This window comes from Terrapene carolina, unplaced genomic scaffold, assembly GCF_002925995.2.
Source record: "Terrapene carolina triunguis isolate 2854851 unplaced genomic scaffold, T_m_triunguis-2.0 Scaffold96, whole genome shotgun sequence".
Classification (NCBI taxonomy): domain Eukaryota; kingdom Metazoa; phylum Chordata; order Testudines; family Emydidae; genus Terrapene; species Terrapene triunguis.
In genome coordinates, this window is record NW_020664447.1 from 73064766 (window position 1) to 73083823 (window position 19058).

Consider the following 19058-nt stretch of genomic DNA (forward strand, 5'->3'; position numbering starts at 1 on the left):
AATCAAATTAAAAAGAGTAGTAGGACAAAAGGATCACAGGAGATTTTCATATTCTTGGTATCGCTCATAGTCTGCACTTCGTCAGCTAGGTGGCCAATGCCATATCTACATTTCCTTGGTTCTTGCTTATCCCACAGGGTGACATTTCATAAGTGATATGAGTCATAAGTCCTTAAGGGTAGGATGTTTTGGCCCTCCCTCCTCAGCCTTGACCCTGCTCCTATGTAAGTCAATGGCAAAAGTAAACTACATCAGAACTTGATGGTCTGAGGATTAAGGCCAATTGTAATGTGATTGACTTTCCTGCGTTCAAAATGCTTCATAGAATTTTCTGTACAGGCAAGATGGAGATTCTGCTTGTAGGTATGTGTCCCTCTTGGGAAGCTCCCTGTTTTAATCATCTATTGATTGATATAGGAATACCATATATTATAAGCTTCTAGGGAGTATGTAGTGAACTTTTCCATCATTGTAAATTGATCATCCAGGTGTAAGGATGCAAAGAAGGGATGTCCAAATGATCCTTCTGAGAGAAGTAGCAATGTTATCCATGGTATGTGAACATGATATTGGGAATGAGATGATCAATCATTCCAATGAGAAGGAGAAGCCCAGTGTATCCTTTAAGCATCTAGTATATCTAGAGGTTGAAATGTGAACTTCATTATATTTGCTAATGAAAAGGGTCTTGTCCTGGAATGCTCCAAAGCTTTTGTGGGTACTCTTGATCAAGTCAAGAGATGACCATGACAGCTGCAGCTTTATTAAAACATCAGAACCAAACAGGCTGCCTAGGGTTTATTACAGGGAGCATCATGCGTTTAGTTATTGCAGCATTAGCCATTACACTGTCAATATCAATGAACAAGTTCCAAGTTTGGAATTATTCATTCCTAACCCGGATGGGATGTACTTAATTTGGGATTAAAAATATTAATACTCTATAGCAGGGATGTCAAACTGAATTACCTTAGGACCAGTGCCAGTCCTCAAATCCTCCCAGCGGGCCAATAATGTCACTCATACCCCCCAAAACTCCGCCCCCCCAAACTCTGCCCCCCACCTGCCTAAGGCTCTGGGAGGGAGTTTGGGTGGGGGAGGAGGTCTGGGGTAGGGGATTGGGGTACAGGCTCTGGGAGGGAGTTTGGGTGCAGAAGGGGTGAGAGGTTGAGCTCTGGGATGGAGTTTGGGTGCTGGGTGCAGGCTCTGGGCTGGGGCAGAGGGTGGGGGTGCAGGAGGAGGGGGGAGGGGTACAGGCTCTGGGAGGGAGTTTGGGGGTGGGGGTGCAGGCTCTGGAAGGGGGCCAGGGGGTGCGGTGCTTACCTGGGGCTCCAAGTCAGGGTGGGCTGGGGGGCCTCCACACGCTGCTGCCCCCAGGCACCGCCCCTGCAACTTCCCATTGGCCCCAGGGGCGCTCGGGGCAGGGGCAGCGCATGGAGGCACAGCCCTGCCCCGGGGCCGCAGGGAGGGGCCGGCAGCCACGTGAAGCGAGCGCGCAGGAAGCCGCTCAGCTCCACTGCGCTGCCGGTGGTGGGCAGGGTCCCGGGCCATTTTAAATCACTCGGGGGACAGGGGGGGGGGGGGGGGGGAGAGCGCCTGGGGGCGGCATGCGGTGCCAAGAGAGAAACCACCCCAAAATTGCTGGAGCCCCGCAGGCCACACTGGGGAGGTTCTCGGTCCGCAGATGGCCCGCGGGCCAGGACTTTGAGACCCCTGCTCTATAGAGATTCTGATCCAATGATCTCAAAGCACTTCACAAACTTCTGTGCCCTTTTAAGGGAGGTAAATATTTATCTCTATTTTGTGAGTGGGTAAACTCAAGTACAGGGAGGTTGGCTTCCCTGAAGTCACAGAGCAAGTCAGTGGCGGGGCTAGAGACCATACATGGGAATCCGGATTGCCAGTTCCCAGCTCTAACTCTTACCTGCACAAAATTCTCTGTTACACACACACACTCTAGGACACCCACCTTTACCCTTCCATGGGCTCAGGGCGTAACCTGGTTAATTTAGGTGCTCCCACCCTTTCCTGCTTCCTAGGGCTCTGGGTGTAAGTACCCAACTTTACCCTACATTTGTTGCCCACACACTCTAGGACATCCCGCCTCTACCTGGTTCCTAGGGCTCAAGGCATAACCCAGTTGATTTAGGCACCCCATCCTTTCCCTTCCATGAGCTCTGGGGAAAACGCACCTAGCCTTACCCCATTCCTAGGGCTCAGAGTGTAATCTCCTGCAGGTTTATGGGGTCTTTTACCAGTGAAAGATCCCTTCACAGTAATATCCTTAACCTCTATTTATTAACAATCACCAAAACAGAATGCACACGCTAAGCATACAATGCTCCCCACTCCCAATAAGGCAGATGAACTTTTCTTGATGGCCAGTCAGGATCAGGTCATCTGGGGGACTACAGCTTCTGCACAGTGTGATTGGCAGGGTGTTAAGGTCTGGCAGCTCTGATCTTGGGGCTGTGTCCTGGAGTTGGTTTCAAAGAACTTTTTTGGACCCCGATTTATATAGTGAAACTTGAGTCCTGCTTAGCTATACTTTAACCAATCATCATTTTACTAAAATATTACTAAACAATTTTCTAACCAATCCTAACATATTGTAAAACAATTATTTAACCAATCATATCCCACCACCTTAATTGATTTACACCTAGCAAAATTAGTTATGCAACAGACAGAAACAAGCAAAGAACCAGACAGAGATCGCACAGATAAACAATAGAGAAGTGGGGACCATAAAGACAAAACAATAAAGTAGGGATTTCACAATGACAACTGTTGATAAGTGTTTCGTGCCAGACAGAATGCTATCAAACTAAGTTTTCTGTTACCATCTTAAGATCTATTTCTTTATCTGGTGATGGCGGGTGCTATTAGGACAGAATTGCCTTCTTAACAGCCTGATATTACATTGTTTTAATGTAATTTAGATGGAATGTGAGGATGTGACTTTCTGCTTCTTGGCTCATGACTGAAGAAAAAGGCCTCAGACCTTACAGTATGGCTACAGGAAAAGGCCTAATCCTTACATAACCACTAGGTAATATTCTCTTCCTTTTTGGTGGTTGTCTCTCTGAGGATTTGACTTCTCCAATTGTCTTTTGTAAACAAGAGATACATAAAAATTTCCCTTTCGCATTCCAGTCTAAATAAAAGCTAACAGCCTCATTAGACAATGAGTATTGTTGCTATCAAACAACAATACACTATGCCCTGGGAGGTTTCTTTAACCACAGCACACACTATCTATTCTAATTAAGCTGAGCTTTAGGCCCATTGCAAGGGCACTCAAGGTTGCTGTTTTTTTTCTGATAAGGTCTTCATAGTACACCAGGAGCTCTGTATTTAGGTTAAGTGTATTACAGTATCAATTTTCTATAAGCCATTGCACTTATCCACCTGGCTTAATCAATGGTGTTGCTCTCCGAATTTTAAATAATCATTTCTTCGCTTGAGCCAAGAAATAAACCCAAGCGGTTTGAAGATTTGAGGCATTCAGATTGTAAATCAATATGTAAATATCCCCAAATCCTGCCATTTGTAATGCTGATCAGTACTAGATTTGTCAAGGATGACTGTCTGATTTCTACATGAGACCATCTACTGACTTAAGATATCTTCTCCAACAACAATGGAAACTTGGTCACACTTTATATTAAAGGTGCATTTATAAATAGTTTACAAAGGGTTAATATGTTATGGACTGGAGTAGTATGTGAACCACAGATGTTATAAGCACATCAATATCTATCTATTTTAAGGCACCAGGTTTATAGCATTTTTGTGGGGTCCAGGAGGCAAAGTCCTCTATGCTTGGGAGTCCGGGGGCAGAAGACTACCAGGTAGGAGAGAGACAACTGGCATACCTCAGTCATACCTGTTGCATAGGGTTGCAATGCCACTCAAATTTGGCCCAGCCACTCCTACAATTCTATGATCATGTCAGACAGAGGACTGGAAGGGACCTTGAGAGGTCATCTAGTCCAGTCCCCTGCACTCATGGCAGGACTAAGTATTATCTAGATCATCCCTGACAGATGTTTGTCTAACCTGCTCTTAATCTCCAATGATGGAGATTCCACAACCTCCCTAGTCAATTTATTCTGGTGCTTAACCACCCCTGACAGTTAGGAAGTTTTTCCTAATGTCCAACCTAAACCTCCCTTGCTGCAATTTAAGCCCATTGCTTCTTGTCTTATCCTCAGAGGTTAAGAAGAACAATTTTTCTCCCTCTTCTTTGTAACAACCTTTTACATACTTGAAAACTGTTATGTCCCCTCTGTCTTCTCTTTTCCAGACTAAACAAACCCAATTTTTTTCATCTTCCCTGATAGGTCATGTTTTCTAGACCTTTAATCATTTTTGTTGCTCTTCTCCGGACTTTCTCCAATTTTTCCACATCTTTCCCAAAGCATGGTGCCCAGAACTGGACACAATACTCCAGTTGAGGCCTAATCAGCATGGAGTAGAGTGGAAGAATTACTTCTCGTGTCTTGCTTACAACACTCCTGCTAATACATCCCAGAATAATGTTCGCTTTTTTTGCGATAGTGTTACACTTTTCATTCATATTTAGTTTGTGATCCACTATGACCCTCAGATCCCTTTCCGCAGTACTCCTTCCTAGGCAGTCATTTCCCATTTTGTATGTGTGCAACTGATTGTTCCTTCCTAAGTGGAGTACTTTACATTTGTCCTTATTGAATTTCATCCTATTTACTTCAGACCATTTCGCCAGTTTGTCCAGATCACTTTGAATTATAATCCTATCCTCCAAAGCACTTGCAACCCCTCCCAGCTTGGTATTGTCCACAAACTTTATAAGTGTACTCTCTGCCATTATCTAAATCATTGATGAAGATATTGAACAGAACTGATCCCTGCAGGACCCCACTCTTAATGCTCTTCCAGTATGACTGTCAACCACTGATAACTACTCTCTAGGAATGGTTTTCCAACCAGTTATGCACCCACCTTATAGTGGCTCCACATAGGATGCATTTCCCTAGTTTGTTTATGGGAAGGTCATGCAAGACAGTATCAAAAGCTTTACTAAATTCAAGATATGCCAGTTTACCACTTACCCCACCCCCCCATCCACAAGGCTTGTTATCCTGTCAAAGACAGCTATCAGGTTGGTTTGACACAATTTGTTCTTGACAAATCCATGCTGACTGTTATGTATCTCCTTATTATCTTCTAGATGTTTGCAAATTGATTGCTTAATTATTTGCTCCATTATCTTTCCGGGTACAGAAGTTAAGCTGACTGGTCTGTAATTCCCCAGCTTGTCCTTATTTCTCTTTTTATAGATTGGCACTATATTTGCCCTTTTCCAGTCTTCTGGAATCTCTCCTGTCTTCCATGACTTTTCAAAGATAATTCCTAATGGTTCAGATATCTCCTTAGTCAGCTTCTTGAGTATTCTAGGATGCATTTCATCAGGCCCTGGTGACTTGAAGACATCTAACTTGTCTAAGTAATTTTTAACTTGTTTTTTCCCTATTTTAGCCTCTGATTCTATCTCACTTTCACTGGCATTCATCATGTTAGACGTCCAATCACCAACCTTCTTGGTGAAAACCAAAACAAAGAAGTCTTGAAGCACCTCTGCCATTTCCACATTTTCTGTTGGTTTCCCTCCCCCCGCCCCATTGAGTAATGGGTCTACCCTGTCCTTGGTCTTCCTCTTGCTTCTAATGTATTTGTAGTATGTTTTCTTGTTATCCTTTATGTCTCTAGCTAGTTTGATCTCATTTTGTGGCTTGGCCTTTCTAATTTTGTCCCTACATACTTGTGTTATTTGTTTATATTCATCCTTTGTAATTTGACCTAGTTTCCACTTTTTGTAGGACTCTTTATTTTATTTATTTTTAGATCACTGAAGATCTCCTGGTTAAGCCAGGGTGGTCTCTTGCAATACTTTCTATCTTTCCTATGCAGTGGGATAGTTTGCCCTTAAGAACGTCTCTTTGAAAGACTCCCATTTGTCTTCAATATTTTCCCCCTTACACTTGCTTCCCATGGGATCTTTCCTACCAACTCCCTGAGTTTGCTAAAGTCCATCTTCTTGAAATGATGTGGGGATGCGAGGGGTAAACCAGGCCAAATTTGAGTGGTGATGAGACCCTGTACACCAGGTTACAATGCCACTCAAATTTAGGGCAGCCAAGAAGCTAACCTGGGCCCGCCGTTCTGGTTATACCTCTGGCTCAAAAACTGAGCCTGGGTCTGCTTTCCAGAATGTTGGTGGAGCCTGGGCCGCACATCCTACGTAACCCAGTGCCTAAGTTGCCCCCCATATTGTCTGTGCACCTCACAATCTCTAATGTATAAGTCCTCACAACACCCCATTTTACAGATTGGGAACTGAAGCACAAAGCAGCTAAGTGACTTGCCCATGGTCACATAGGAAGTCTGTGGTAAAACAAGGACTTGAACTCAGGTTTCCCAAGTCCTAGATTAGTGCCCTAACCACTTCTTCTCCATAAAGGGTATTATAGTTGGTTATTAGCCATGGTTCTAAGGCGACCTGGTCAAAGAATAAAAACTTAGTTCTGCAAAAGATTTCAGTATTTCAAAGTTGTTTTCATTTAGAAGGGTTTGAAACTGACCCACTTTCATTTTTCAAAATATCTGACAAACTTGATAGGAATTTTGGGGGGGAAATTGCTATTGGAAATGTTATTGAAAATGTCATCTGAATGAATGTTGACATTTTAAATTTGCCAGAAGCCTGGTTTTTGATAAATGAAAAATATTGTTGATGTTTTTGACAAACACTTCAGTGAAAAAGGTGGCAACATTTTTCACTAAAAAGAAGTATTGACAATGTTTGTGGAAAATTTTCCTTTTTGAACAAAGTTTTTTCATCAAAAAACACGTGTGTCTTAGTTCAAATATTTTCAACCAGCTTTAGTTATTTGTAGTGTTGGGTGAATAACTACCTTTTTTTTGGTGGCAGCTCCTAATAATAAAAAAAATTGGTTTGAGTCAAACCGAATCTGAAAATGTTTGGAATTTTTCAGAATTGAAAGTCTCTTTTGGGTCTGTTCTAGGCAAATAATTCAAACCTGGGTCTTCCAGTTCTTCAGTGAATTCTCTAACCATTGGGCTAAACCTTGGTGGGGGTGAAGGCAGCAGCACCATCACCTCTTCTGCCGCATCCTCTGACTTTTTGGTGAATGGCTGAAATGATCTGTATCAAATTTGCAAATAGTTTGGAGTGAAACTGTATTTTTTTGTCAAACTATTAGTCAAAAAAATTTCACCCAGCTCTAGTTGTAAGTAGCTTATGACCTCTATGACAATTGAGTGACCATTTTAAACAACATCTGTTAGTAATTTATTTCCCTTTTATTTATAAATGTTCCTTGACTAGAAAGTGTCCAGAAACCCCATTAACATATTTTGTGTTGCACTTTCTCAAACAATGGTCTTATGACTTCCAGGGAGCTTTATTGTTTAAAATGTTTGCTGACTGGAAATAGACAATTTGGCTCTATAGCAGGCAAAATGTCATTGGAACGATCTGTACAGTATGACAGAGGCAAGGATAGCACTACACATTTCCTTTGGCTCCCTGAGAACCAGCATGTTTAGATTAACATTTTCTGAGGAAAAGTTTGACTTAAGTGGGGTTTTGTCAGTAAAGTGAGTTGATAATTTGGCTCCAACGTACATATAGCTCCTTTCCCGCACTACTGAATTATTACTGTGATGGAGCAGTAGCTACATCATACTTAAGGGCATGTTATAGATTTCAGTTTAATAGGAGCTGTGAGCCTTTATTTTGTAAAGTTTTTATTGGAATGGCAGAAACTAAAACATAAATATAAACTCTGAGCCCTATTTTTCATGGTGTTGGAAACATGGATTGAGAGAGAACAAGGAGAGTTCAAAAATCACCCCCTTTTGGTAACTTTTCCGTCTTGTCTCACTTTTTCTTTTCATCCCTTTTGAAAGAAATCTAAATCTAACTCCACGATCTGTCCTCTGCCCACAACAGTGCTGCTCACATGCTGATTCCTTGAATAGTGTTTTAGACATTGGTAGTGTTTGCCTATTGAACACTTCAGAACTTTGGAACCATAATGGCAAACTTGTGCACCAAGCGAAACCCACCAAATTTGACAATGTGTCTGCTGCAGTATGAACATGTTCCCCACACTGTACAACAAGTGAAATCCTGGCTCCACTGAAGTCACTCGTGTCTGGGGGTGCCAATGGGTGGGGAGTGGAATAGGTACTGTATATACTCGTTCATTAGCCTGTTCATTTATAAGCGGCCCCCCCAAGATGGATAGGTAAAAATAGCAAAAGCAGTATAACCCTTTCATAAGCCGACCCTATATTTCAGGGGCTGGCAAACTTTGGCTCCTGGCCCATTAGGGTAAGCTGCTAGCAGGCCTGGATGTTTTGTTTACCTGGAGCGTTCACAGGCACAGAGCCCCTCAGTTCCCAGTGGCTGCAGTTTGCCGTTACCAGCCAATGGGAGCTGAGGGAAGTGGCACCACTTCCCGCAGCTCCCATTGGCTGGGAACAGCAAACTGCGGCCACTGGGAACTGAGGGGCTCGGAGCCTGCAGATGCTCCAAGTAAACAAAACGTTCCGACCCGCCAGCGACTTACGCTGACAGGCCGGGAGCCAAAGTTTTTCAACCCCTGCTATATTTTAAAAACTGGCATCACAAGAAACACTCAGAAGTTTTGCTAGAATTATTTTAATGTAATCTAATGAAAAACCTGTTATAATTATAACTGAACAAATATGTATTCACCTTCAAAATTACAGTCAATATTTAAAATCAGTAAATGGATATTTAAAACAAGTAACTTAGAACAATATGAGACTTTAAAAAGTCTTAAAATCCTTCAAAGTCTAAATCAGTCTCTGATTCACCATAGTAGCAGTAACTTCAAAAAGGGGAACTACACAAAAATGAGGAAGCCAGTTAAACAGAAATTAAAAGGAACAGTCACAAAAGTGAAATGCCTGCAAGCTCTATGGAAACTTTTTTAAATGCCATAATAGAGGCTCAAATTAAATGTATACCCCAAATTAAAAAAAAACATTGTAAAAGGACCAAAAAAGTGCCACCGCAGCTAAACAACAAAGTAAAAGAAGCAGTTAGAGGCAGAAAGGCATTCTCTAAAAATTTAAAGTTAAATCCTACTGAGGAAAATAGAAAGGAGCATCAACTCTGGCAAGTCAAGTGTAAATATATAATTAGGTAGGCTGAGAGAGAATTTGAAGAGCAACTAGCAAAAGACTCAAACTGTTTAATTACACCGGAAGAAGGAAGCCTGCCAAACAGTTAATGGGACTACTGGATGATCAAGGTGCTAAAGGAGCACTCAAGGAAGATACGGCCATTGTGGAGATGCTAAATGAATTCTTTGCATCTATCTTCACTGCAGAGGATGTGAGGGAGATTCCCACACCTGAGCCATTCCTTTTAGGTGACAAATCTGAGGAACTGTCCCAAATTGAGGTGTGAAGAGAGGATATTTTTGAACAAATTGATAAACTAAACAGTAATAAGTCACTAGGACTATATGGTATTCACCCAAGAGTTCTGAAGGAACTCAAATGTGAAACTGCAGAACTACTAAGTGTGGTATGTAACCTACCACTTAAACCAGACACAATTTGTTGGGGAGGAGTCAACACAGCTTTAATAAAGGGAAATAATGCCTCACCAATCTATTAGAATTCTTTAGGAGGGTCAACAAACATGGACAAGGGTGACATAGTGTACTTGGACTTTTAGAAAGCCTTTGACAAGGTCCCTCACCAAAGGCTCTAAGCGAAGTAAGCAGTCCTGGGATAATAGGAAAGGTCCTCTCATGGATCAGTAATTGGTTAAAAGACTGAAAACAACGGGTAGGAATAAATGGTCAGTTTTCAGAATAGAGAAAGGTAAATACTGGTGTTGCTCATGAATCTGTATTGGGACCAGTGCTGTTCAACATATTCAGAAATGATGTAGAAAAAGGGTTAAATAGTGGTGTGGCAAAACTTTCAGATGATACAAAATTACTCGAGACAGTTAAATCCAAAGCAGAGTGTGAAGAATTACAAAGGGATCTTAAAAAACTGGGTGACTGGGCAACAAAATGGCAGATGAAATTAACTGTTGATAAAGCAATGCACATTAGAAAACAATCCCAACTATACATACAAAATGATGGAATCTAAATTAGCTGTTATCACTGAACAAAGGGATCTTGATGTCATTGTGGATAATTCTCTGAAAACATCTGCTTGATGTGCAGCAGCAGTCAAAAAAGTGAACAGAATGTTAGGAATCATTAGGAAAGGGATGGATAATAAGACAGAAAATATCATAATGCCGCTATTCCATGGTACACCCACACCTTGAATACTGTGTGCAGTTCTCAAAAAAAGATATACTGGAATTTGAAAAGGTAGAGACTGGCAACAAAAATTATGAAGGGTGTGTTGTCAGTTGTTGGCTGCATGTGTGTTCTCTCTGTCTGCTGTGCAGATCGCGATCAAACTGCCCAAAGACACCGCAGACTCAGTTCACTTGACCAAGTTTATAGACAACAAAGCACATTCCTAGCTCCTCGGATCAATGTCTACAGTTACACTAGCACATGTATGCCTGTTACAATGGACTCTGACCAGTGAGCAACAGGACCTTCCATCACCACCCCCAGGCTGGACAAAGACACCCCCTTCGCGACCTCTCTTAGAATCATAGGACTGCAAGGGACCTCGAGAGGTCAGCTAGTCCAGTCCTCTCCATTCAGGGCAGGGCCAAGTATTACCTAGACCATCCCTTACAGGTGTTTGTCTAACCTGCTCTTAAAAATATCCAATGAGGGAGATTCCACAACCTCCCTAAGCAATTTATTTCAGAGCTTAATCACCCTGACAGTTAGGAATTTTTTCCTAATGTCCAACCTGAACTGTCCTTGCTGCAATTTAAGCCCATTGCTTCTTGTCCTATCCTCAGCAGTTAAGAAGAACAATTTTTCCTCCCTTCTCCTTGTAACATCCTCTTATATGCTTGAAAGCTGTTATGTCTCCTCTGTCTTCTCTTCTCCAGACTAAACAAACCCAATTTTTTCAATCTTCCCTCATAGGTCATGTTTTCTAGACATTTAATCATTTTTGTTGCTCTTCTCTGGACTTCCTCCAATTTGTCCATATCTTTTCTAAAATGTGGTGCCCAGAACTGGACACAATACTCCAGTTGAGGCCTAATCAGCATGGAGTAGAGTGGGCATGTGAGACCACACAGGCAAGCTCAGAAATACCAGTTTTAGAGCCTGATCCAAAGTCCACTGAAATCAACAGGAGTCTGTCCATTCACTTCTGTGGGTTTGGAATCAGGCCATCAACGATTTACAAATGCAAGCTGCAATTTATATGTGAACCTTCCAGTTGCTATGCTGAGCAAAATAGGTGCAATTTTCTTTTAACAACTTCTAAATATAACAATCATGTTTAGCACAACTTTAAATGCCACGTAAGCTCTGTGTGTGTACACACACACACACACACACACACACACACACACACACTATCCCTTTTATCCTCTTGAAACTCAGAGGTTACCCTTATGTATTTACTCCACTGGGGTTGGACATGACAGAAACAAGCCCTTGTTTGGAAGGAAGCTTGTGAAAAGATTTCACTGATGTTTTCTGTTACCTAGATACATACATATGCATTAAAGAGACACTGTCAGGTGCCTTAAACTCCTGATTTAGGCTTTGTTAAAAAACAGAACAAAACACAAGATGTTTTTTGGGAAAAATCTAACAATAGAAATGTTGTCAGGCTTTTTTTGTTCAGTTTGGGTTTTTTGCATTTCAATGAAAAGTGTTATTTGTGCCTAAACCTTCCTATATAAGGTTGGCAAACCTAAGCTGAGTGAAATGCAAAAAGGAAAGAATAACTTCTAAGATCAAAATGGTGACATGTAAATTAGATTTCTAAATCATTCAGTTTTGCAGAGTTACAGTGTTGGCAGTGACAGCTAGAATGAGCATCTTGGAAGGAAACGTTTAAATTGTTCATATACCTTAGTGTTCTAAATTAACGTGCATCAACTCAGGAAAAGAATATGAGCATCATTACGGACAGCAATGAAGGCCTCTGCTCAATGTGCAGCGGTGGTCAAAAAAGCAAACCAGATGTTATCATATTAAACCAATGGTGCAGTCTCATCCAGAATACTGTGTGTAGTATTAGTCACCCCATCTCAGAATTAGAAAGGGTTCAGAGAAGGACAACAAGAATGATCTATGGCCAGGGAGAAAACTCATAAAGAGAGACTGAAGGGATTGTTCACCTTAAAAAGGAGACAAATAAGCGAGGATATGATAAATGTATATAGTACATCCTAAAGAAAATAGATCAGGAACTTCTGTTCTCTCTGCCTTATAACACAAGAAGGAGGAGGAGACATTAAATTAAAAGGGAGTAAATTTAAAACTGTGTGTGTGTGTGTGTGTGTGTTTAAAAAAAAAAAAAAGTTTCCTTTTATCAATGCACAATTAGACTGTGGAACTCATTGCCACATGAAATCACTAAGGCCACAAACTTTGCAAGATTCATAAAGGGACTGGACATTACTATGGATAACAGGTCAGTCTCTAGGTTTTATCCTGGTCTCTAATAGTTAATGTCGGCGGTGGGGCAGATTACCCCACATCTGCCTACTCCTCTGAAACATCTGGTACTGTTGGAGGCTGTATACTGGACTAGATGGACTGTGGGTCCAATCCAGTCTGGCAATCCTTATGTTCCTATGCACCATATCATTAAGTAAATTGTTCCAATGATTAATTACCCTTACTGTTAAAATGTGCATTCCCAGGTGATCCAATGACCCAGTCTAGTCAGTGCAAAAAAACTCTGCTGGCCCATTGGGGGTTAGGAAAGAGAAGACAGTTCCTGGCGTTCCCTCATCCCACTCTTCCCTTCTCCCTACATTGCAGGGGAACGAGGCAGAGCTTAGTCTTTGAGCTGCTCCAAGTGGAGCTTTTACACTACAGGCAGAACAGATCAAAAAAGAATCAGAATGGGAAGTTCTTGAGCACTTCACAACCAGGCAAAATATTGCTACAAAAGTGTCCTGTGTTTTTATTTTATTTTATTTTATTTTGAAAATCTGGTCACATTATCTGTGGGAATCAACTCAGTATAAAGAAGAGTCAGTATAAGGGGATTGCTCACTTTAGAAAGGAGCCAAATAAGAGGGAACTTAAATTACACAAGTAGGAGAGTAATTAAATTATACAACACCTCTGAGTTTGGCCCAAAGGGTCTACTCCTGTAGAACTGGACTCAGTGTGTCCTCACAGGCAAGCCTATGCTGTGAATTTCATTCTACAATGGATGGCTTTATACAATAGCACACTATATCTACCCCAGGGATAAAAATATAGAGCTAACTCTGTACTCCTGGGGCAACTGACGCTCACTTCGAACTGAATGGGAGTTTTGGATGCCCAAGGAATACGGGATTCGACTCTTAATGGAAGTAGATGGAGTATAAGAGTCATCCAACTGGAAAAACTTCAGTCAGTCCTTGTGCATAAATTATGCTCCAGTTTGAGCTAACGGGGGAGCCACATCTCAGCAATGATCTTTAGGAAGTGCAGAGGCTGTCGTGTGAGCTCAGGAGCTTCATGATGCTTGTGCCTGTCTAAAGCTTTCAGTTATTACACTGACATCACTAACCTTTTTTTAATGCTTGTATCATAGGAAAAGATCTGCTATGTCCAGGTGATACATCTGTGTGTAATTTTCCATTGAAAGTCTAGTAATTTATTTAGGCTATAACTCTGCCTATTAGGTTTAAATAAACATTTCCTCATTTGAAAAAAAAAAAAAAACTAATTAAAAACTCCAGGGCTTGTTTGCCTTCACTAACTCCCAGCCATAAACCACACTGGCGTCTGTAGTGTAATGAAATAAGACTTTATACACCTGTATCTTTGAAGGTGCGTAAATGTTGTGCAATATGAATGTTCTAACCTGTTTGATCATTTGCTTTAGGCCAGTGTAGATCTGGAAAAATTGTTTCATGCTACTTTAAATGTTTTTTTTTTAATGTGACAGGCTTTACCACCACAATCAAATAAATAATCATCGTTTTCCATGGGAATAATCAATTTACAGTAGATGTTGCAGAAAGTTCCAGTCAGACTGATAGATAATATTCATCTTTATGGGTCTGTCTCCTCAACCCTTACACACGTCAGGTAGCCTTTATTAACATGAGTCAATGGGACCAATATGCATGAGTTAGTGCTACTGCTCTGAGTTAGGGTTACAGAATCAGTCTTTGCATGTGTGTAAATTTTCAGATTTTAATGCAATTTGATCATTAATGGACTTTGGAAACCAATATGTTCATAATAGCAACCTCTTGCTACACCTTGACCAACTTCTGAGAACTAATGGTCTGTTCTCCCATCAATTCACATGTCCCATGGACATTGCCCAGAAGAATGCAAGTACATCAAGGAGAGAATGGGGATAGATACCTAGAGCAGTAGCAGGATTTGGCACTACATTAGACATTTTTGACAGTTTGTAAGAAAAGGCCTGAATGGTATGATTGATTAATTTCAGATTAGCGTAAATGCAGTCTAGACTAAGAAAATCAAAGCAAGTCAACAGCAGTTTGCTGCTGATCTACAAAGGAAAAGAATGAAAAATGCCATTTAATAGTGTGCATGGATGATCGCAGCAGCAGTATGACCTTTGATAGTCTGGTCTGGTTACGGACACAATACATGGAAATATTCTTGGCTTGTACTGGAAAAATGGCAATGCTCATGGGGAGAAGTGAGTGGAGAAATGATTAAAGCATGGGCCTGGCAGCTGAGTGATGTCTGTCCTGTAACTGACTCTGCCATGTACTTGACACATGACCACAGCCATCTTACTTAGAGCCAGACTTTCAAAAAACAGAGAGCCAAATGTCTGTGTGCAGTCTCATGAATGAATCAGGGTGACAGTTACAACTTGTATGCACAGGTTAATTCCACATGCAATCATGGCAATTGTAGGTAAAAATACAGATGGACAGTTGTGCATGGACCTTGCACTTCTTTACATCTTTTCTGAGAACTTGGCTTTAAATCTCTCTGCCTCAGTTTTCCTACCTATAAAATCACAAGGTGGCTCAGGTGGCAAGCACTGTTGAAGTGCAAAGCTCTATTTCCAAACTGAATACAGTGAATTTGGACTGGATAACTTGCCACATAAATATATCCATTAAGCATGACACTGTGTCTGAGCGTCTCCAGTTACACAACCAGACCTTTTTCATTTTCTATCTTCTGAATATAGCAACTCGGCTCTCCTCGTCTCATGGTTTTAGTGGGCCCATCACCATGTTTGTATATAACTAACTTGGGGTGGATTATGGAAGAGGGGACTTTTTATTATATCAGCAGCCAGGTTTTGGGGGCAGCATTCATCAGCCTTTTCTTACCATACTGTAGCATATTTATATCTACCTACCCTCACCATGTTAGTGATCACAGTAGGTTATAATGGAAAATTATTTATTATTCATATTCTGGTCATGCCCCCAAATGGATCAGGACACTATAGCCCTAGATATGTACAACCATATCAAAGAAACAATCCCTACTCCAGTGAGCAGGCTATCCATTGGAAGCATGCCGTAAGCAGGGATGGAGCAGCTGGTGGATGTCTAAAATGTCACTTTGCTAGCTACTAACAAGCCATTTCTGTCTGCCACTTAGTCTCAGACTCTTTGAGAGACTCGCAACCTCCCTCATCCCTTGAAGTCTGTTTTTCAGCATAGACAGCCTCTCTCTGACTAGCTATCTTTTACACTCAGCTTTGATCACTTTTGTACTGCCTTTTGACATAATTCTTATCCTGATATGCTTTACTTCTGCAGTTCCTAATATAGCTTTGCCTAATGAGACAAAAGTCAGATAGGCAAAGGAAAAGACTGATTTGCTGAGTTAACAATTTCATATCCATTCATCTTCAGCTAGAAATAGACAAATCAACAGGACATTGGCAACAGGGCTGGTGAGCCCAAAGGGATCATTCATGCTATAGTGTAATGTAACATTTAGGGCCCAGTCTTACTGTTGACTTCAGTGGAAGCACTGTTAGACCCTCACAGAAGGGAAAAAAAGTACTTTTAGTGGGAATTGCAGGTGCTTCCACACCTCACAGCAGCAGGCCCCAAGGGAGGAAAGCACAGGATAAGCAACTGGGTAAGGGCTGAACTAACTTCTAGCCCCAATACAGTCATATTTATATGGAAGGATGAGTGAATGTTGACTATATTAACAATAACATGTTTGGTCAATCTGTTTTTTACTGTATGAAGAACATATATGAAATAACCAATTCAGTACTGTTAAATGTATCAGATGCATACTCCAAAATGCACCTCCAGGCCACACATCAAAAAGCTATTTGAAGGGAGAGGGAGGACAATGGTATATGAAAAGAGGAGAAAGATCATCTACTTGAGGGTACAGATTTCCTTAGACAGCAAAGCTGTCATTGGTGTTCATTTCATGGCCTCATAAACACTTAATCAATATAATGCATAAAACACTTTTCAACTGACCAATTCACCACTGGCTCTTCAGTATAGTTTAAGGAAAAATATGTAAGCAAGGGAATTCTACTTCATATATTTTTTTATGAGTGGGCTTCTGCGACCCAACCCTATGTTTAGGGACATGCCCTTAAACGAGAAAGACACTGGTGGACATTTGACAATTTAGAGGCCATATGAAAATGTAAGTAGGAAACCTGCTATGGAATTTGAACCCTTAGTTAAATCAGTCCCACAGTAAAGATCTGGTAATCTTAGATCTATATTACATTCTAGCTATTTCAGGAGGCCCTGTCCTCCAGGGGCTAGACCCATGCAGTGGGACTCGGGAGACCTAGGTTCTGTTCCTGTCTCTGGTTTGTTAAATGATCTTGGATAAGTCACTGTGCCTCATTTTCCCCTCCATGTGTCAAGTGGGGATAATGGTACTTAACTCCTAAAGTGCTTTGAGAGCTATGGATAAAAAGCACTTTATAGCTGAATGCTTTCTTCAGGCTTGGTGATGGTATTGAACACATTGTACATATTGAAAGGAGCAAAAAATTTGCTGAACTTATCCTAAAGAAACAGTGTATTTGCCTAGAAAAGGAAGTTTAACTGGCTAACCTGACTGATCCCATAATCTAAAGATTAGGTCAAGACTCTTAGCAGCTGCATCTTAATGTCATATTGTCTGTTATGAAAAGGTCTGGAGTATGTAAATAATCCTGGTAGAGATGTGGCAGATTGCAGTGCCAGGGAGAGGGCACTGGCACTAGTGCCAAAATCAATCCATAGATTCCAAGGCCAGAAGGGCCCATCCTGATCATCTGGTCTGACCTTCTGTATAACACAGGTGTCACGGAGTATGGGGGGACTCAGGGCCCTGCACTCCCGGCGTCCTGTGATTCACCATGACTCTCAGCCAGCCAGTAAAGCAAAAGGTTTATTTAGACGACGGGAATACAGTCCAAGACAGGTCTTGCAGGCACAGACAACAGGATACCCCCCAGTTAGGTCCATCTTGGGGTCCTCGGGCACCCCAGCCCCCCTCCGGAGGTCAGAGCCCTCCCTGCCTCCCAGTCACCTCACCAGCCAGCTTCCCAGACTCTGCCTTCAGCGACCCCTCCCACAGCCCTTTGTTCAGTTTCCCGGGCAAAGGTGTCACCTGGCCCCAGCCCCCTCCTGGGTTCTCATGTTACATGCTCAGGTATTCTCCGTAGGTCAGTCTCCCATCCCCCAATGCAGACTATCCTAGCCACACTCCCCTATCAGCATTCACAGACCACATTAAGAACAGTCCCAGTTCGTCACAACAGGCCAGAGAACGTCTCCAAATTTTATGTAGCAGATCTTTTAGAGAAACATCCAGTCAATTTTAAAATTGCCAGTGATGGACAATCCAGCATGACTTTTGGGAAATTGTTCCAATGGATAATTACCTTCACTGTTAAAAACTTACACCTTATTTCCCGTCTGAATTTGTCTAGTTTCAACTTTCAGCCATGTTACATTTTTGCCTGCTAGATTGAAGAGCCCATTTTCAAATACCCGTTCCTCATATAGGTACTTATAAACTGTGATCAAGTTACCCCTTTAACCTTCTCTTTCAACTAAATCTATTGAGTTCCTTGAGTCTATCATTCTACACTTACCTGTGGAGCGATCGATCCAGTGGGGGTCGATTTATCATGTGTAGTGAAGATGTGATAAATCAACCGCCAAGCACTCTCCCATTAACTCCAGTACTTCACCGGAGTGAGAAGTGGAGTCGACGGGGGAGCATCAGCAGTCAACCTACCGCAGTGAAGACACGGTGGTAAGTAGCTCTAAGTACGTCGACTTCAGCCATGCTATTTTTGTAGCTGAAGTTGCATAACTTAGACCGATTTAGCTCGCGTGCCTCCCCCCATCCCCCCCCAGGTAGACCAGGCCTAAGGCATGTTTTCTAATCCTTTATTCTTGTGGCTCCTCTCTGAAACCTCTCCAATTTATCAACTTCCTTTTTGAATTGTGGATACCAGACCGGGACACTCATACCAATGCCAAATACAGAGGTAAAATAACCTTTCTACTCCTACTCGAAATTCTCCTGTTTTTACATCCCAGGATCACATTAGCCCTTTTGACCATGGCATCAGACTGAGAGCTTGTGTTCAGCTGAATATCCACCATAACCCCCCAATCTTTTTTTTATTCATCACTGCTTCCCAGGTTAGTGTCCCCCATCCTCTAAATATGGCTAACAGTCTTTGTTCTTAAATGTATACATTTACATTTAGCCCTATTAAAACACATATTGTTTGCTTGTGCCCAGTTTTCCAAGCGATCCAGATTGCACTGTATCAGAGATCTGTCCTCTTCATTATTTACCACTCCCACAGTTTTTGTGTCAGCTGCAAACTTTATCAGTGATCATTTTGTTTTCATCTAGGTCATTGACAAAGATGTTAAATAGCAT